General features: G+C 40.0%; 1 long non-coding RNA gene across 1 annotated transcript in view; it reads right to left on the reverse strand.

The window, feature by feature from the left end:
• Nucleotides 1–524: 524 nt before the first annotated feature.
• The window catches only part of LOC137230066 (uncharacterized), a 39,097-nt gene continuing 17,941 nt past the window's right edge, over nucleotides 525–21,680 (reverse strand). Inside the window, exon 3 of the long non-coding RNA XR_010945994.1 lies at nucleotides 525–660. This is a non-coding gene — a long non-coding RNA (uncharacterized lncRNA). The remainder of the gene's footprint in view (nucleotides 661–21,680) is intronic.

Consider the following 21,680-nt stretch of genomic DNA (forward strand, 5'->3'; position numbering starts at 1 on the left):
TTCCCGGACCAGGGCACGAACCCGTGTCCCCTGCATTGGCAGGCGGACTCTCAACCACTGTGCCACCAGGGAAGCCCCTTCTGCCCATTTTTGGATTGGGTTGTTTGTTTTCTTAATATTGAGCTGCATGAGCTGTTTATATATTTTGGAGATTAATCCTTTGTCCACTGATTCGTTTGCAAATATTTTCTCCCATTCTGAGGGTTGTCTTTTCATCTTGTAGTTCTGGCTTTTTTTGTTGTTGTTCTCCCAAACTCTTAAGCTCTTAGGAGAAATTAGGGAATTTGTGGTTAAAGAACAAGTTTCTTGAAGGAAAATGAAGGGAGACATATTTCCCCTAGACTGGAGTTTTCCACAGTCAGGGCAGGAGGAGGAAATAGAGAGAAAGCCGGCTGTGGATTCCCAGAGCAGAGATATGGGGCCCTGCAGCCCCTCAGAAGGAGGTAAAGCCTGTGAGACAGAGGGCTGTGTGATCTGTCTAGAAATACGGGATCCCAGGCAAGCTCAGGGGTGATGCCCACGTGCCAAGGAGAGTGGAAACACTTCTCAACGGTGACCTGGCAGAGCAGTGACGAAGTGAACAACGGTTGCCCTCTTCATTCTCCCCCCATTCTCAAGCCTTCCTACTTCAGAAGCTCCACTGGGGAGAAGGCATAAGCCCTAAGAAGGAAAGAAGTTAATATATTTTTAACCACATCGGCAGAATGGGGCTTACAGTCAGAAATTAAGTTGTATTATAAGGACAGAGAGGTAGGTCGTTAGCTGAGTTTGTGGACTGAGCTCCACTGGAGCAGGTTTATAAGCAGAGCAGCAGGGGCCTTGAGACTGCAAAGTACAGTTAGAGGCAGCCCACACACACCACAATAGGGGCAGAACCCCTCACATGTCCAGCTGGGCTGCCCTGAAAGAGAGGCTGGGATGGGAGAGGTAGAAGTTAAGGAAAAACACCTTAGATGGTATCTATTTTTTTAAGTAAATGTTGGAACCAATTCACTAAAAGAAAGAATGGGAAAGGTTTAGAATGGCAATCCTAGGAACTGTATGAAAAAATAAACCAATATGTACGTAGGTGAGCAGCAAGAAACACACAGTGACCTTTGGAGAGCGTGCAGTCTGCAATACGTGTGTATGCATTTATGCACTGATCTGCGTTGTGTATTTATATTCTGCCTTGTTCAACAAAGCATAAAAGTTGCTTTCATGGCATACATGAGAACAGTAAAGTAAAAAATAAATCAGAAGCAGAGAAAATACATAAATATAGGCTAGAATTGACAAGGAGGATGCTCTAGGCCACACAGTTCTGTGTGTTTCTCCAGCCAACACTCAGCCACCTGTACAAAGGATCAGGGAATGTTAATAGCTGGGCTCTTCTGTGGGAGCAGTGCAGGAACACTTATTAAAAAATAAGTGAATAATGTAAAGCAAATTGACAAGTATAAGAAGTTTGAGCTAGGACTTCCCTGGTGGCACAGTGGTTAAGAATCCCCCTGCCAGTGCAGGGGACACAGGTTCGATCCCTGCTCCAGGAAGATCCCACATGCCACAGAGCAACTAAACCCATGCACCACAACTACTGAGCCTGCGCTCTAGAGCCTGCGAGCCACAACTACCGACCCCACATGCCACAACTACTGAAGCCTGCGGGCCTAGAGCCCGTGCTCCACAACAAGAGAAGCCACTGCAATGAGAAGCCTGCACGCTGCGATGAAGAGTAGCCCCTGCTCGTCGCAACTGGAGAAAAAAGCCCGCGTGCAGCAACGAGGACCCAATGCAGCCAAAATGAATAAATAAATAAATAAATAAATAAAATAAAAAAAAGTTATTGTGTTAACAAAAAAAGTTTGAGCTACTGGAAAACACAAGTAACCAAGAGAGAAGTAAGTCTGTCTTGCAGCAATCAAAGATGGAGTGAGTCTGGATTATCACACACTGACATTGGCATTGCTATCGCCATTGCCAAAGATTCTGAATCTAATTATGTTATCTTTGTCACTTCACTATCCAAGAAAAAGGCAATTGAGAGGAGTGAAAAAAAAAATTCTGCAATGTTATCACAGGTACAATCAAGACAGAGATTTCTATGAGGATATTTTTATTTAGCGACATCGCTTTTCATTTTCATATCTTTTTAAAAATCCTTGATATAATGTATTCAGATTCCAAACTGCCAGAAAATTCAAATAACCAGATTTTTCCCTAGAATATACAGTAGTCATTACTTTTCATAACAATGACACTAAACCCCTGTGAGATATTTAGACACTTATTATTATCCCAAAACCATTTGCAGAAATGTTACTCTTTTTTTTTAAAATTTATTTATTTGTTTTTATTTTTGGATGTATTGGGTCTTCATGGCAGTGCACGGGCTTCTCATTGCGGTGGCTTCTCTCATTGTGGAGCACGGGCTTTAGAGCACAGGCTCAGTAGTTGTGGCGCACGGGCTCAGTTGCTCCGTGGCATGTGGAATCTTCCCAGCCCAGGGCTTGAACTCGTGTCCCCTGCATTGGCAGGCGGATTCTTAACCACTGCGCCACTAGAGAAGCCCCCAGAGATGTTACTCTTGATCAGAGTAACTGAATGGAGCTAGAAGAAACATCCATCCACGCTGACCAGTCTCCCTTTAAATTCATGACATCCACAACTATTAATTTCAAGCGTGCCCTTCGTGCTGCCCAGCAATCATAGTGCATTGCCCTAGTCCTAATCCAAGGAAGATGGTTCTGTATTTTCTTCTCAAACTTCCAGCACCTCCTCTGCCATCTTCTTTCTCAGCCCTTGACCTTGATTGCTATTTCACTGAGAAAATAGAAACAATCAGAAGAGAACTTCCACAAGTTCCCACCCACACCTTCACCCACCCACCAGCATCTGCACCCTAAACGCTGCCTTCTCTCCTGTTACCAGGGATGAACCCTCCATGTTCCTATCTAAGGCTGAACTCTCCGCTTGTTCACTAGATCCCAAGCCTTTTAAATATCCAAGAACATTGCTCCAGAAGTCCCTCCTCTTTCCTTCTCCTGCATTATCTTTTTTCCCTCTTTCTTCCTCTTTTTGTTTAGACCAAGGAGTCAACCTTGACTCTTCTTTTGTCTTACACCTTGATCCATCAGCAACATCTGTCATCTCGGTTTTCAAAATGTATCTAGAACCTAATGACTTCTCACCTTTTCTACCGCTTCCTCCCTGACCCAAGGCATCATTATCTCTCTCCTGAATTATTTCAAAAACGCTTGCTCCCCTGTTGTCTATTCTCTTAGGAGCCAGAGAGACCCCAGTCTTTACAATGGTCTACAAGGTCTTGCACAATCTACTTCACCCCAAACCTTCCCTCTCTGACATTATTTCCTATGATTTCCCTCCAGTCACACTGGTTTTCCTGTGGTTTGTCCAACATAGCAGGCACACTCCCTCCTAAAGACCTTTCACTATAATTCCCTCTGCTCTTCCCCAGCTATCTCCATGACTAACTCCCTTGCCTCCTTCAGATCTTTGCACAGATGTCACCTGTTCAGTGAGGCATTTCCTGACCATCCTATTTAAAACTACAACCCACCCTCTCCACCAACACACCCTATCCCTTCTACCTGCTTTATTTTTCTTCTCAGCACTTATCACCATCTGCCATGTTATCTGTTTTGTTTATCTGGCTGGGGGTTAGGCTGTGTTTATTGTCTGCTGTAGCTATGGGTGTCAGAGATTAAATATTCCTCTGGTGTTCTTATTTTTGTCTCCCTTGTCTTTGGGTTCCCCTAGAAGTGTCTTAACTATCATCTGAGCTGCACAGTTGTTTCAGTTGTTATTATAAAGGAGCCCTGTGGATGTGGTGGTCAGGTGTGGGGGGAGAGGAAGTGTTCTATAATCCTGTGATTAGGTCGCAGTCTTTCAGTGAGCTTGTGTCCCTGGGCTGTGACCTTCACAGGTGCTTCTGATTTTTTTCGCCCCTTAGGACAGACAGGAAGGCTAAAGGATGCTGGAGCTGGGTATTTCCCTTCCCTTAGGTCAGTTAGTAAAACCTGGCAGGTCAGGCTCTGGTAAAATAGTTTCTCTTAAGGGCAGACCTTGAAAAGAACAGAATGCCTTGGGCATATTTCACAATGGCTGCTTTCCCCTCCCCTGCCAGAAACACAAGGAGATTTTTCTCTGATCTTTACTGTGAGAACCTGATAGGGCTCCTGGAGGTGAAACTCACAAAAGTGTGGGGTGCTTCCCTAAGACTGAGCCCCTCTGGAGTTGTTATCTCTCACACTTGTCCACACCCAACCTCCAGCAATTTGTCAACTAGGTTTTCCAACTCTGGCACTGGTTCCCAAGGGGTTTTCTGCTCCTGGGCTTCTGATTCTCTGTATCTACCTGTTTGTTACTCCAATTTTCGCAGCAGTGGTTTGTCCTATGACCTCAGTTCTCTGATGGATCTAAGAAGAGTTGTTGGTTGTCAGTTTGTTTAGCTTTTTGTTGTTGTTGTTGTGTGGAGGAGAGAGACAACGTCCAAGCTCTTTACTTGCTGGACCAGAAACTGGAAGTCCATATTACATATTTTACTCATTTATTTTTGTCTGTTGTCTTTCTCACCCACTAGAATGCAAGCTCTGTAAGTGCAGGGATGTCTGTCTGATATGTTCACCACAGTATCCTCGGCGCTTACAACAGTGCCTGATGCACAGTAGGCACTTGGATATTTCCTTGAAGAAATTGAATAAATGGAAAAATATATCCCGGTAGTTTCTAGCACAGAAACTTCTTAGTGGACCACTGCACAAGGGCCTTCACCTCTCCTGTCCTTCTGCCTGGAAAGCTCTTTTTCATCCTCCACTTTACTCTTTACCTGGTTAACTCCTAACACCTAAGCATTCACTGAGCTTCAATGTCAGTTCCTCAGGGAAGACTTTCCTCACCTTCAGGTTGAAGATCGTAAGTGTTCATAACCTTGCTACTTCCTCTCACACTTACTGTAGTTAAATAATTATATAAGCATTTATTAGATATTTATATGTATCACAAGTTTATATATTCTTTAAAGGGAGGAATTATGTCTCTTCAATTCCCTTTAGTATCCCTGGCACCTAACAGACTGCTTGACACATATTAGATGCTCAGTAAATATTTGTCGTATGAATAAAGACAGCAGTTATCTTGTTTTGGTAAGATAAAGGTATTATTGCTACTTAACACATTGCCCCAAAACTTAGTGCGTTAAAAATAACAATAATCATGTATTATATCTTCATAGACCTTCTATGGGTCAGGAGTTTGAGAGTGGCTTAGCTGAGCGGTCTGGCTGGAGGTCTCTCATGGGGTTACTGTCCAGACATCAGCCAGAGCTCCGACTATGTGAAGGCTTGTCTGGGGCTGAAGGATGGACTTCCATGGTTTCATGTGGCTGGCAAGTTTGCAGTGGCCATTGGCAGGAGGTCTCTGTTCCTTCTCATGGCGACCTCTTTTAAGGCTATGTGGATACTCTTACAATATGTCAATTAGCCTCCCCCAGAGTGGGCAATCTAAGAGAGATCCAATGGAAATGTAAAAAATTTTTTATGATATAGCCTCAGAAGTCACAAGTCATGACTTCTGTCACATTCTGTTTGTGAAAAGGAAGTTCCTACATGTGGCCCCATTTAAAGGGAGAGTTTAGACTCCCCACATTTGCAAGAAATTATGTCAAAGAATTGGTGGACATAAATTAACAAATTAATGGATAAAAGAACGTAGTGACTCAAAATCAGTTTTCCTAACTTTGGAAGAGAGAAGGAAAAATAACTCTGCAGTCGTTTAAGAGCAACAAAATAAAGAATCAAACAGTAGATGAATATCTGGAGAGATCACTTTTTTTAATATCAACATGGTTGCAGAGGTATAATGTTCATAAATGCTTTTCTACATTAGAATATCTTAGGGGAAAGAAATAACAAATGCTAGAAGGTCAAAGACCAACAGCCAACACAGCTATGCAAAAAATAAATAAATAAATAAATAAAAATATATATATATATCACCAGTGTCTAAGGTAGTGAATGGTAGTTGCAAAATAATTGCACTTTCCATCCTTGCAGGGGTTATAATACCCCTATAAGTATCTGAAAAAGAAAGTCTTCTTCAGTCTTTCCACACGTTTTTGGGATTGTGGGTGGAGGACAAGGAGCACATAGAATTACTTTTTCTTTTTTTCATGTTTATTGGAGTATAATTGCTTTACAGTGGTGTGTTAGTTTCTGCTTTATAACAAAGTGAATCAGCTATACATATACATATATCCCCATATCCCCTCCCTCTTGCGTCTCCCTCCCACCCTCCGTATCCCACCCTTCTAGGTGGTCACAAAGCACCGAGCTGATCTCCCTGTGCTATGCGGCTGCTTCCCACTAGCTAGCTATTTTACATTTGGTAGTGTATATATGTGCATGCCACTCTCTCACTTTGTCACAGCTTACCCTTCCTCCTCCCCGTGTCCTCACGTCCATTCTCTATGTCTGTGTCTTTATTCCTGCCCTGCCACTAGGTTCATCAGTACCATTTTTAAAAAATGAATTTATTTAGTTATTTATTTTTGGCTGTGTTGGGCTTTCTCTAGTTGCAGCGAGCAGGAGCTACTTTTTGTTGCGGTGCGTGGGCTTCTCATTGTGGTGGCTTCTCTTTTTGCGGAGCACAGGCTCTAGACGCGTGGGCTTCAGTAATTGTGGCTTGCGGTTTCAGTAGTTGTGGCTTGCGAGCTCTAGACCACAGGTTCAGCAGTTGTGGCGCACGGGCTTAGTTGCTTCACAGCCTGTGGGATCTTTCCAGACCAGGGGTCAAACCTGTGTCCCTCCGCATTGGCAGACAGATTCTTAACCACTGCGCCACCAGGGAAGTCCCAGTACCATTTTTATAGATTCATATATATGCGTTAGCATACAGTATTTGTTTTTCTCTTTCTGACTTACTTCACTCTGTATGACAGACTCTAGGTCCATCCACCTCATTACAAATAACTCAATTTCATTCCTTTGTATGGCTGAGTAATATTCCATTGTATATATGTGCCACATCTAGAATTACTTTTTCTACTGATTCCTATCAGCCAAATATTCGATCCTAGGATTAGAGAATTAAGTACATAAAGTACAAGGTTAGAATTTGAAAGGGCATAAATTATATAATCTATTGTAATAGTACCTCCATATATATTGCCAAGCAGAACTCTAGCACAAGCCAAGATCCTTAAACCACTTTTCGTGGAGGAGAAGTTAGCCTCAGTGTCTTAGGTCTCCACTTTGGGTGTATACAATCTGTCTGATAAAAATTATTCTCTAGTTTTAATCGACCGCTGCCATCTCTTTTCCTTCCTTTCCTGGGCCATTTTGAGCAGGAAGAATGGCTTGTAAATTACTTAATAATAAATAGCCCACACCACATAAGAAATATGTGAATATAGGAAATGGTGGTAATTCCTAGGGGATGAAAAGTCCAGTTTAAAAAAATACATGTGTGTGTATGTGCATCTTTCTGTGTATATTCCTTTTTCACTTGACTTCCTACTAAATGAAGATTTCACATAAGTGACTTTTTCATATAACAAAAACTTACTCCTTCAGGTACCCAAACATTGTTATTTTAATGTAATCACCATTAACAGACTATAGTAAAATACTATAGTCTCTTTAGTAAAATAAATTTAGTAAAATACTATAGATTTTTCTATATTTTTAAACAAAGTATGCTAAACTTTAACATTTGCTTGATGATTCCAGATTATGGTTATTAAGGATTGTTCTATATTTGTACAAGGCAACCTAGTGCAACAGAAGGATTATTAGATTAAGAATCACAGTGACTTCATCAAGTTATTCAACCTCACTGACATACATTCCTCATCTGTAAAATGGGAACAATATCTTCCCTGGATTTCTCAATGTTTATGATAAATGTTAAATTATATAACGTATGTAAATGTTATCAATCAACTGTTGAATAGAAGAATATAGATACTAAAATAAAGGACTATTTAGACCAAGAAGTATTATGCAACTCTGATTTTGATGTTTTTGTGTTTATTGTATATAAATCGTGATTCCCCAAAACAGTTAGATTATGTTTAAAGTTACAGTAAATAGATTCTGAGTAAATGGACTCTCCTATGGAAAAAAATATTTACTTCTGATCAATGGCTTTTATAATACCCATATTTAGTATATGGAGTTCTCTTTTTGCTTATTTTTTCCTTCTTTGCTCTATCTCTCTTGTTAGTTGAGTTTGCTAGATGAGGGAACTCTGAATAACTGAAATTTTATATTCTGTATATCTTTTCTTAGCACGAAAGCAAATGTCATGAATGCTTTACTTAATACAATATTCCCATGTTGATTGTCTCTGAAAATATCCATAGCTGTAAAAATATGGCCAATACTGAGCGACACAGAGTGGTCAGCATGGGCACTGATCATAGCCATCATGGTTAAGTTTCCCAAGTATTTGGGAAAAGTACTACAGCAATACATTTCTAATATTATTATCAGGCTTTAGTACACTGATTTCTAAGAAAACATAGTTCAACCAGCCACATTACTAAACAGAGTGGATAGTACTGGGGGCATTCTCTCTCCAGAGCTGTTGTGTAAAGCAATGTCTCTCCTCGAGAGAAAACTTTCAACCTCACCTTCCCAATTCCATCACAGAACAAAAAGAACAACTGAGCTATGGAGGCTACAGGCTCCAAATTTGACAGAGATTTTTTTTTAATAAAATTTCTTTTTTTAAAACTTTAGATTTACAGAAAAAATGTGACGATGATACAGAGAGTTCTCATATACCCACGCCCAGTCTCCCCTGTTACAGACACTTTACATTACTATGGTATGTTGATTACAATTAGTGAATCAATATGGATATATTATTATAAGTTCATACGTGATTCCCCTCTTTTCAGTTTTTACCCACTGTCCTTTTCCTGTTCTTGGATCCCATCCAGCTCTCCACACTACATTTTGGGGTCACGCCTCTTTGGCCTCTCGCGGCTGTGGCAGTTTGTCAGACGTTCCTTATATTTGATACCTTGACAGTTTGCTGAGTACTGGTCAAATATTTTGTAGAGTGAGTGTGACAGAGATTTTGAAAGTCATTTCAGGGCAGCACCTAAGGTAGTAGTTTCTGAACAGTGAGCTCTGGCCCAGGGCATCAGAATCAGGTGGAAAACGTATTGCTCATTCTGACCTCATACTATTGAAGATGAAGCGTAGGTATTTGTACTTTAAACAAAACATCCAAGTGGTTTTCCTGAGCAGGTCATTTTGGAGAATCACTGGTCAAAATTGGATGCCTGAGGGTGCCCACCACTCTGCATTATCTCACGGTTGATAGAATGTTCCACAGAGAGCCCAGGATTCTGCCATTCTCCCACCCCAACCTAGAGGGGTGGGATAGGGAGGGTGAGAGGGAGACGCAAGAGGGAGGGGATATGGGGATATATGTATACGTATAGCTGATTCACTTTGTTATACAGCAGAAACTAACACACCATTGTAAAGCAATTATACTCCAATAAAGATGTTAAAAAAAAAAAAAAGAACTAGTGCTCTGATTTTCATCCCTTCAGCAAGTATATACCAAGTTCCTACCACACGCAATGTGGTGGTGCCAGTTTTACAGCAGAATAAAGCCGATATGGCCTCTTCCATCACTAAGCTTAAAATCCTGTGGTAGGAGGAGGGGAGGCAGTATATGAAGCAAATAATCAGTCAGATCTCTATACATCATGGGTGTTATAAAGGAAAACAGGACGTTTGAGACAGTATAACTAGTGCTTCAATATTGATGAGTATGGGAGTGGTCAGAGAAGCCCTCTGTTGAGAAATGACATTCAATTTGAGATTTAAATAATGGGTACCGATCAGTGGTTTGGGCACTCCAAGAGCTATTAACAGCAGGTACAACGAAACCTACAGGAGCAAGGAGTTTCACTTCTTGGACATGATTGTTCTCAAACTGTAGTTTCAGGTCCACTGAGCAGTGTGCCTTAAAGCAGCTTAGGAAAATAACAGTCAAAATCAGGAAGGAGTCCCCATGACTGGTGGGGGTCCATTAGGAGATCCCATTCCTGCTTGTTCGTTCATTTATTACCTGTTTTCAATCTGGGGTTCTAGCAATCAGCTTTTACATAGTTTGACCTAAAACAGTGGTTCTCAATCTTGGCGGTACATTGGATCCTCCTGGGGAGCTTAAAAAACAAAAAAAAAACCCAGTGGCTTGGCCTCACTCCTAGAAATTCTGATTTAATTGGTCTGGAGTATAGTCTGAACATGAGGATCTTCTAAAGCTCCCCAGATGATTCTAGCATGTAAACAATTTTGAGAATCACTATTTCAAGAAGAAAAACAGCTGAATTGATCAATGAGGAAAGTCAATGAAATAGTTAAAAATAATCTGTGTGTTTCGCATCTCCCTGTTGGAAAACAAAGAACAGCTGGTAAAATCGAACCATAGGTGACTAAGGTTAACGATAGCCTCACTGGCTCTCTACTTCACATATAGATGACCCTCTTTGGCACTCGATTTGTTTGTATGATGCAATCCTTTACGCCTAGGACTTAGTGTGCTGGGCTAAGTCCTAGGCGGACTTGAGGAAAAAGATGTAAATGCAGGCTAAGAATATCTTGTCCCTCAGAAAATTTGAAGTCCACTGGAAATATATAATTAATACCACAAAATAATAAAATAGAGTGTAGGAATTAACTGAGACAACAGAAGTTCAAGAGGTGGAAACAAGCTACACTGAGGCTGGGCAGATCGAAAGAGACAAGAGGATGTGGGTCTTAAGTGATCTTGGGAGCATGAAAAGGAGTAAACACAGGCAAGGAAGAAGGAATAACAATCATAGAAAAAAGAGAATAGGGAAGAGAACTGCCTTATTGCCCCCAGGGCGGGAGTTGGCAGTAGGAAGAAATCAGCTCTCTCTCTAGCTGAAGTTGGCCAATAACCAGTAGCCATTATTACATCTTGTTTTTCAGAGAACACTTCTTCTTGGGCATCTCCCCTCATAGTGAAGAGGACTGATTCTGTTTTTCCATTTTCCTCCATCAGAAAAGGGACTAATCTTTGATTTCTGAATGCTTTGATGTGAACAGAGGACCTCCCAGGTCCTCCAGTCCTCCTGTCATAGGTAGATAAAATAGCGTTTCATATTTTAATGGTATATTTTGATCACTCAGGTACAAGTGTACCTAAAGAGAAATCAAATCACAGCTATACCGTATTACGTCTTTACTAAGTGCCAGGCATGGTGAGAAGCACTGCACATACAGTATTTTATTTAATTTTCACAACATTTCATTAGGAAACTATTATCCCCATTTTTTCAGATGAAAATCATAAAGTTCAGAGAAGGTAAGTAATTTGCCCAAGTTCACACAGTAAGTGGTAGAGTCTAGACTTGTGCCATGTCTACCTTATTCTAAAGTTTAACTTGTAGGTACTTCCTTTTACAAAGTTTATAACAGACAAGAAATTAAGATTCTTGATATTACTTTACTACACTTAAGACCTCATGATTACCGTGCAGCAGAACCACCTGTGATACATTTTTAAACTGTAGAGCTTGGATCCCACCTGGGAACTACTGAATGAGAATATCCAGGGCAGAGCCTGGAAATCTGTAATATTCTCTAAGCCCCACAGGTGTTTATGATGTGCAGCCTGGATGGAGAACAATGATCCTATTTAGTGGCAAGAGCTGGGAAACGTGTGTGGCCTAGATGCTACTTCCTTTGCTTATATGCAGGTCTGCATAAGCCTCCTCACCTAGAAATAAGTGTAGCATCTTTCTATCCAAACCACTAGAAACAACCATAATAAGGAAAACAGTGATGATGATAATTAATAGAAGCAAGTTTGAGAAGACACTCTACCTTGGAGGAGCTCAACCAATCCCAAATTCAGGGAAATTATGAAATGTCACTATTTCTAGTCAGCAATGGGATCGTTGCATTCTTCCAAAAAATATATTAAAACATACTATACTAGCACTGTTGTTTATAGTTTGCAGATGTACTTCTGGAGCTGAAGCCTGTTTGAGATGAATCCAGTTGCTGGCTTTGGTCATTTCAGCATATATTTTTTTTGCATCCTTAGAAATTATTTTATTTAAGTACTAAGAAAGGTCAGATTTGAGCATCATCAAATAATGGCAGTCTTGTTAATCATGATCTCAACGGCTTTAGATGTTTTTACAACCAGCATGTGGTTACTTTAGGCAAAGGGGTTTGGGATAACCACAGCAGGCTACGAGAACCAAAGTGGAGAGTATTTGGAAATAAAGTGGGATACATAAGTTTGGGTCAATCCTTCATCCTTTTGGGGAGCAACGATTAATATCCATGTTATTCAGAGGACCATTCTGAAATAATTATACTTAAAACTAAATTTTCTTTCCTTGGGGGCAAAAGACTATCACTCAAGTGCTGTCTATGTGAAATGAGACCTGTAAAAGAAACTCAGCATTCTCTCATCATCCTTAAGAACTGAGGCACAAAGTAGAAGGCAAAAATGAAACTAAGCTTCATAAGATTTATAAAGCATCTATCAATCGTTTGCTTGATTGTGGCATATTTGAAGCTCTGTGCTAATACGTTGTTTCATAAGCAATTGAAAACCACCAAGAAATGTTTTTGTGTTGAGTTGTTTGACATTCCCTAGGTATAAATGCAAGAGAATATAAGTGATAAGTCAACTTCTGGAGGTAGGAGGTTTACCTATCATTAGATCTTATGTAACAACTTATAACTGCCTAGGCTTTCAAAAATAGACAAGGACATAGCAATTAAAGAGCAGTTTTGGGACACATAAACCCACTCCAAGCAATAAAATTAAGGCCATAAATTTATTTGCCTACCAGCTCCTGCATATTCATTTGTTGCTACAAATGGTTTAATATAAACAGGGAGGACAAACTACCTAACATCCCCACATTCTGTGATTCCCTAGGAAGTGGCAATTATCAGTGGAAATTAACAGAGAGAAAAAGTGGAAGAGAGCAATTAACATCATAATTTCTCTTTATCAAATCCAAATTGCAACAGATTTTTTTAGTGGCTAGTTTTATACAATTAGAACCCTCTGCCATTTGATGAGAACACATTGTTGGAACTTATTCTTAGAGCAATCTCACCTAGCAGAAACATCTCCAAAGCATCAACTGAAAAATAGACCTGTACTTAGCAGAGAAAAACCTAGAATAGCAAGGTATGTAGAACAGTTTTACATAAATACCTTTGAAATCATAGGTTTACAATTATCTACCAAATACTGGTGGCAATTCTGAAAGCACCACTGCTGGATAGAGGATCCGCCGCTTCAAACATCATTACACCAAGACCCACTCTTCTCAGCAGTGATTCTTTGCTCTCAGTAAGTAGAACAGACTCACTTTGCCAAGGTGAAGAAAGGTAAAAGGCCAACTGACATAACAGTTTTTAAAGTGAATTCCCCATTTTACATCTTAGTTCTAGATTTATAGAATCATAAAACATTCCATCTGGAAAGAACCTTGAAGATCATCCAGCAACCCGTTTATTTTGCAGGCGAGGAAACTCAGACCCAGAGGATTTAAGTGGCTAGTTCAAGGCCATATTCCTAGTTCACTGCTGAACCACTAGGTATATCATCAGTGCCTCAGCTTATTAGAGAGAAAGAGACAGATTTCCCTCTCACATTCTACCAACTAGAAATTCTTTGAGGTTAACAACTAGTTCTTTTTTTTTTTTTGGAAGGCACTAAACCCATTGGTCATTCCCATATTAATGCCTTGAGTGCTTTAGACAGGCAACATCTAGATGTTTCTGTGAAAGTGTGAAAGGGAGGTTTGTTTGCAACTATGTGGAGGGGAGCAGAGAGACTCTATCCCACAGGAATGTAGGAGGTTTGCTGAACTTGCCATCATATTTTAAAATGTCTATCCCTAGGTCCTAACTTACTACTTGTATGACCTTAAGAAAGTTACTTGACGTCGCCTATGCCTCAATTTTCTCATTTAACCAGGATAATAACAATTACTTCCAAGGTTGGTATAAAATTAGATTTCAGGTTGTTAATTATGAAAATACCAAGGAAAATGCCTGGCATTTAGTAGGTGCTCATTAAACATTAGTTCTCTTTATTTTTCTTTTCATTCACCGTTACCTCTGCCAGAAAGGTCTAATAAAATCAAAGTGGTTTTTAGATCCCTGGGCTTAAATTTCCTTAGCCATAAAATAGAGATAAGATAGCCTACTTCATGGGGTCCTTGTGAAGATAGAACATGATAATGTCTATGAACGTGCTTTGTAAAGTATACACTATTATACACATAGGGGATTGAGGCTGTAATTGTTATGATCCACACCCCAGTACTCCAGACTCAACGCTATGTTTTCCAACCGGCTTCAAACACCTTCATCTCTCCCCTCCAAGTACCTGACCGTCTTCCTCCAATTCCTAACTTGCCTTTTTCTCTGGTCAAATGAACAGTTTGCTCAGTCTTTGCTGTATGCTGGGATGCATAACAAAGCCCAGACTCTACTCTACCCAACTCCTTTTCAGTGTATGTGTATTATCTCATTTGGCACTCACCACACATTGTTAGCGATCTTTTTGTACTTATATATTTGGATTCCTCTACTAGATTTCTGTACTCTTCAAGGAAAAATAATACGTTTTTTTGTTTTTGTTTGGGTTTTTTGTTTTTTGCAAACTCACAAGTCTAGCAGAGTACTTTGATCTGAGAAAGTTTCACAATACCTATCTGTTGAGTGATCAACAGATTACAGTATTGAATTTGGTCAATAACTTTGTTTTAGTTACTCTACTTATATTAAAAATTACCAGAGGGGGCTTCTCTGGTGGCGCAGTGGTTGAGAGTCTGCCTGCCGATGCAGGGGACATGGGTTCGTGCCCCAGTCCAGGAAGATCCCACATGCCGTGAAGCAGCTAGGCCCGTGAGCCATGGCCGCTGAGCCTGCGCGTCCGGAGCCTGTGCTCCACAACGGGAGAGGCCACAACAGTGAGAGGCCCGCGTACCGCAAAAAAAAAAAAAAAAAAAAATTACCAGAGGAAATTCCCTGGTGGTCCAGTGGTTCGGACTCTGCACTCTCACTGCTGGGGCCCAGGTTTGATCTCTGGTGGGGGATCTAAGATCCTGCTAGCTACGTGGTATGGACAAAAGTAAAAATAGTTAAAAAAAAAAGCAAAACCAGAAAACTTAGTGGAGTAAGACAACCATTTATTATGCTTGTGGATTCTGTAGGTCAGGAATTTGGAGAGGGCACAGAGGGAATGGTTCGTCTCTGTTCCTAGGTGGCTGACACTAAAAGGCTTAAAGGCTGGAGGCTATAATCATCTGAAGATTATTTGCTCACAATTAATGGTAGCTATCCCTGGGAACTTAATAGGAGCTATTGAATGGAACACACATACATGGTCTCTTCACATGACCTGGGCTTCTTCACAATATTGTGCCTGCAAAAAAGAGTCAGGCAGAAGCTGTGTCTTTCATACCACCCAGCTTCAGAAGTCACACAGCATCACTTCTGTCATATTCTACTGGTCAGAGAAGTCACCAGTGCACCAGTTCAAGAGGAGAGGAAGGTTCACCTCTAGTCGGGTTCTAAAGGAACATGTAAGAGTAGAAATGCCACTGTACCCATTTTGGGGGGAAATGTAATCTGACACAAACCTTTATTTTTCTAATGAACTAACACCAAGTTTTTCTGTGTTTTAAATTTAAGGGGCTGTCTTACTTAAGTCTCTAAATAGATGACCAGAAATCCAGAGGTCATTTGTTTTACAAATTGAGAAAGCAAGACATGGAAAAGACGTGAGCATAGTGAACATGGGTCCAAACAGCCCTCTGCATTGCTGATTAACTGGATATTCAGGGCAACAGAATCATTAGTTACTATTTAGGTAATACGTAAATAGTCCCATATTTGGCATTGGGTTTGAACTTCTTTTTCTCCCCCAAAAGACGCCTTATCCTTGTTGATACCACAAAGCTGGCTCCCTGATTGATTTCCCTGCCCTGAGAGCTGACTCTTTCCTTGGCTGAAATAACAATCTATTTATGATGCTGACATACTCAATAGCTTACCTGTGATTGCATGGCTAAGGAAGAGTAGAAGACTGTTTTTCAAGCTTATATGTTCTTTACTTTTCTGTAAGAGGTTCAGGGCTCCCTATTATCAACACTTATCCACCCCTAACCACCAAAAAACAAAGAAAAACAAACAAACATGGATAATGTGGCAAATAAAGGCATTACAGTCCACAGAGTATGAAAAACTAACCTGCAGACATCTATTATCATAACAGTGAAGCAGGCTTCTCTAAGAAAGGTGCACAATAGTTCTCCAGGATCAGTTTAGTACAGAAAACTTGTTCTCTTCCAAGACACGCAGCAGGCAAAACTATGAGAGAGTAAAGTTTGTATTTTGCCCTTCCTCCCCATGCATTTACACGCGCGCGCAAACACACACACACACACACACACACACACACACACACACACCTTCTGTTAGTTCTCATTCCTGCTCTGTCCACACTTAACAACACAGACTACCATGATAGCTACTCACCCTGTTCTTCTGGTCTGCTAAGAAGGTTTCTTTAATATTCTCCATATAAAAAACTACATGACCTTCTAGGTTGTTCACCCCCCTTCTCAGAGTCCTGAAGCCAATTTGTTCTACTGGTCATGATTAATTGGTTAATTAGTTATTCCTTCCAGTTTAACTATTTGTTATTAAGATCTTCTGGGGACATAGATCCTTGGACTGCAAAAAAACAGTAACAAGAATCAGCACTACTTAGCAAAAGCCTTAAAAGAGTGAAAATCTTTTGACCTGCCAATTAGACTTCTGGGAATATATGCCAGGTAAATCATTGAACCCAAAGATGTGTGTAATGTAGATGTTTACCACCATGTTACTTATCATGATGAAAATTTAGAAATAATCTGAATATCTAAAAGTAGGGGAATTGTTAAATACAGTAGAGTATATCCAGTTAGTGAAATAATGGCAAGGAATTCACATAATGGGATAATATACAAATCTTTAAAACAATAAATTAAATATATATTTAATGGTGTAGAAATTCTTTGATAATAATGAAATATAAAAAGTAGGTTATATAGCATAATATAGAGAGCCATCTGGTCTTTGTAAATATATTTTTCTTATGTATAAAGTTTTTCATATGCATATTCTTCCAGGAAAACCCCGGAAGGATATCCACCAAAATGTGTTATAAAGCCTCTGGCAGATGTTTTGGGATTATTTTAATTTTTATTATTTTTGCTTACTTGAATTTTCTACTTTTACCCAATGATGAGTAATACTTATATTTCTTTTACAGTTAAATAAGTTAAAAATTAGAGGTAAGTCAGTAGAAAACGTATTTTAACCAAATAGAGTTTTCCATTTTCCATCAAATATACCATGTACACATTGGTGTATTTAAAACTGATAACCAACAAGGACCTACTGTGTAGCACAGGGAACTCTGCTCAATATTCTGTAATAGCCTAAATGGGAAAAGAATTTGAAAAAGAATAGATACATGTACACGTATCTGTAACTGAATCACTTTGCTGTACACCTGAAACTAACACAACATTGCTAATCAACTATACTCCAATATAAAATTAATTTTTTTAAAAGTTTTATCCCATAATCAGCCATCCATTCTGTCCATGGGTAGTCTAAGTTTTAAGGGGCAGTAGGTAATTATTTTATCAAAGTATATCAAGGACACAAATCTTACAGCTCAATACATGTATTACAGTAGGTAATTATCTTAAAATGAAAATGGAGATCAATATCTGTACCTATAACAAAGGATAAATAAGAAGTAGAAATTCAGGTGTCAAGGTGATGTCTCTCCATTCCCCAAGTTCAATCAAAGTCACATGAAGGGACTGCCAGCCAGGGAGTCAACACACTAGGGAGCAATCAACCTTTGCTGCTGAGTAATGAGTGGGAGACCATTGTACTTACAGAAATTTTCTCAGGAAGATTGAAATATGTGGCTTAAAGAAATACTTGGATAAGGCAAGCGCTAGGATGCAGTGTGAGGCCTCCCAAGGGGAATGTTTAAGGCCCATTTTCTAAGGAGGTGGGTCAGGTTAACTTCAGGGTGTCTGATTGCTGAATGGTGTATTGTGAATTCAGGGACAGCACTAAAGTGCTTGGACCTTAAAAGAATAGGCCGAGCTCTGCTTCCAGTCGTCTTTCTTCTACGCTTTCCCCCTGTAGTGCTCAGACTCTCCTGCACATAAATATTTAAATATTTAAAGAAAGTTGATTTGTAGGGGTGCCAAAGTTTTAGTCTGCCCGGGACACTCATATGCTTCATTCCAATTCTGAATCCAGGATATAAATTCTCAGGACTCAAATCTCACCAACAGTACTGGAGCTTCTGCCTCCAAATGGCATCTTCATAGGACTAAATTTATAGCCGTTAAGAGATGTGCTATAAAAACGCCTTAAAGATAAACAACAAGGACCTACTGTATATAGCTCAGGGAACTATATTCAATATCTTATAATAACCTATAATGGAAAAGAATCTGAAAAATAATATATATATGTAACTGAATCACTTTACATCTGAAACACTAAATCAACTACACTTCAATAAAAAATAAGTAACAACAACAACAAAACTTTTAAAGAATTCTCATTAATAAGACTTTTGATACCAGAGTGTAAGAGGATATGCTATATTCTCTCATCTTGTATTATATTCTCCCCTCTTGTTTCTTTGAATTGTCCAAATTATTTGCCCTTAATATTTTGGTTCTATATAAATAAAATTTAGGTAATATTATTAGAATTACTAGAAATATTCCCCTTTGGAAATGGTGCAGTACTCCGTACATTCATTGGTTGAACATATTCTACATGAGTTCAAAGGAGTTATAGACAAGTCAGTTGATGACAGCCTGTCTGGTAGGTATAGTGGCAGAAAGATACATGGCACATGGCGTGTCGTGGGAAGAGAGCATGACCACCTGAAACGCTGGAGAGCGTGCACGCTAAAAGAAGAGGTGACCACTAGACAAAAGAGGGGGAAAGATCATGTCCCACAGCAACATCTACTTGAGCAGTTTCCCAAAGTTTGTTCTATAGAGTAGCAGTTCAAAGGGATGCTAATCATCAATAAAAGGGTCTGTGAAAAAATGTTTAAAAAACACTGGGTTGGGCTTCCCTGGTGGCGCAGTGGTTGAGAGTCCGCCTGCCGATGCAGGGGACACGGGTTCGTGCCCCGGTCCGGGAAGATCCCACATGCCGCAGAGCGGCTGGGCCCGTGAGCCATGGCCGCTGAGCCTGCGCGTCCGGAGCCTGTGCTCCGCAGCAGGAGAGGCCGCAACAGTGAGAGGCCCGCGTACCATGAAAAAAACAAAAAAAAACACAACACACTGGATTAAGCATCAGACCAACCCCAAATGAAGAATGTACTATTAAAAATAAAGGAGAGGGAAGACCATTGGTCAAAAATGTCAGTACCATAAAAGACAAAAAAAGGTGGTCGTGGCAGTCAGAGCGATATGCCCATCAGATCTCCTGTCAAGAAAGAACCTTCTGCAAGGAATGGAGTTGGCTTCCATCCTCCAGCGGCCACAGCTCTAAATCAGCCCTAATGTTTATGCTGAGACCACACTCCCTATAGGCTGTTCCCAATAATGACTGAACAAGGAAGGAGAACTACAGCTGGGCCAGTTCTGCCCAGTGTAGGACTCCTCTAGTGGGAAACCTTTGCTCTGGAGCTGCCAATGGACCTTGTGACAGATCTTTTATCTTCTTTTGTTTTTTGGGTTTTTTTTTAGTTTTTTTTTTTTTTAATTTATTTTATTCAAGACCAAAAGACAACCCTCAGAATGGGAGAAAATATTTGCAAATGAAGCAACTGACAAAGGATTAATCTCCAAAATTTACAAGCAGCTCATGCAGCTTAATAACAAAAAAACAAACAACCCAATCCAAAAATGGGCAGAAGACCTAAATAGACATTTCTCCAAAGAAGATATACAGATTGCCAACAAACACATGAAAGAATGCTCAACATCATTAATCATTAGAAAAATGCAAATCAAAACTACAATGAGATATCATCTCACACCGGTCAGAATGGCCATCATCAAAAAAATCTAGAAACAGGGCTTCCCTGGTGGCGCAGTGGTTGAAAGTCCGCCTGCCGATGCAGGGGACACGGGTTCGTGCCCCAGTCCGGGAAGATCCCACATGCCGCGGAGCGGCTGGGCCGGTGAGCCATGGCCGCTGAGCCTGCGCGTCCGGAGCCTGTGCTCCGCAACGGGAGAGACCACAACAGTGAGAGGCCTGCGTACCGCAAAAAAAAAAAAAAAAATCTAGAAACAATAAATGCTGGAGAGGGTGTGGAGAAAAGGGAACACTCTTGCCCTGTTGGTGGGAATGCAAAGTGATACAGCCACTATGGAGAACAGTATGGAGGTTCCTTAAAAAACTAAAAACAGAATTACCATACAACCCAGAAATCCCACTACTGGGCATATACCCTGAGAAAACCATAAGTCAAAAAGAGTCATGTACCAAAATATTCATTGCAGCTCTATTTACAATAGCCCAGAGATGGAAACAACCTAAGTGCCCATCATTGGATGAATGGATAAAGATGTGGCACATATATACAATGGAATATTACTCAGCCATAAAAAGAAACGAAATTGAGTTATTTGTAGTGAGGTGGGTGGACCTAGAGTCTGTCATACAGAGTGAAGTAAGTCAGAAAGAGAAAAACAAATACCATATGCTAACACATATATATGGAATCTAAGAAAAAAAAAAGGTCATGAAGAACCTTTCATGGGGTTCTTGGGGTAAGATGGGAATAAAGACACAGACCTACTAGAGAATGGACTTGAGGATATGGGGAGGGGGAAGGGTAAGCTGGGACGAAGTGGGAGAGTGGCATGGACATAGATACACTACCAAATGTAAAATAGATAGCTAGTGGGAAGCAGCCGCATAGCACAGGGAGATCAGCTCAGTGCTTTGTGACCACCTAGAGGGGTGAGATAGAGAGGATGGGAGGGAGGGAGACACAAGAGGGAAGAGTTATGGGAACATACGTATATGTATAACTGATTCACTTTGTTATAAAGCAGAAACTAACACACCATTGTAAAGCAATTATACTCCAATAAAGATGTTAAAAAAATATATTTTATTAAAGTATAGTTGATTTACAATGTTGTGTTAATTTCTGCTGTACAGCAAAATGATTCAGTTACACATACATATACATTCTTTTTCATATTCTTTTCCATTATGGTTTATCATAGGATATTGAAGAGTTCCCTGTGCTACACAGTAGGACCTTGTCATTTATCCATCCTATATATAATAGTTTGTATCTGCTAATCCCAAACTCCCAATCTATCCCTCCCTCACTGCCCTCCCCCTTGGCAACCACCAGTCTATTCTCTATGTCTGTAAGTCTGTTTCTGTTTCATAGATAAGTTAGTGTCATATTTTATAATAGATTCCATATATGTGTTATCATGTGGTATTTATCTTTCTCTGTCTGACTTACTTCACTTAGTATGATAATCTGTAGATCCATCCATTCTTTTTTATGGCTTAGTATTCCATTGTATATATTACCATATCTTCTTTATCCATTCATCTGTTGATGGACAT

This window comes from Pseudorca crassidens, chromosome 1 (genome assembly GCF_039906515.1).
Source record: "Pseudorca crassidens isolate mPseCra1 chromosome 1, mPseCra1.hap1, whole genome shotgun sequence".
In the NCBI taxonomy this organism is placed as follows: domain Eukaryota; kingdom Metazoa; phylum Chordata; class Mammalia; order Artiodactyla; family Delphinidae; genus Pseudorca; species Pseudorca crassidens.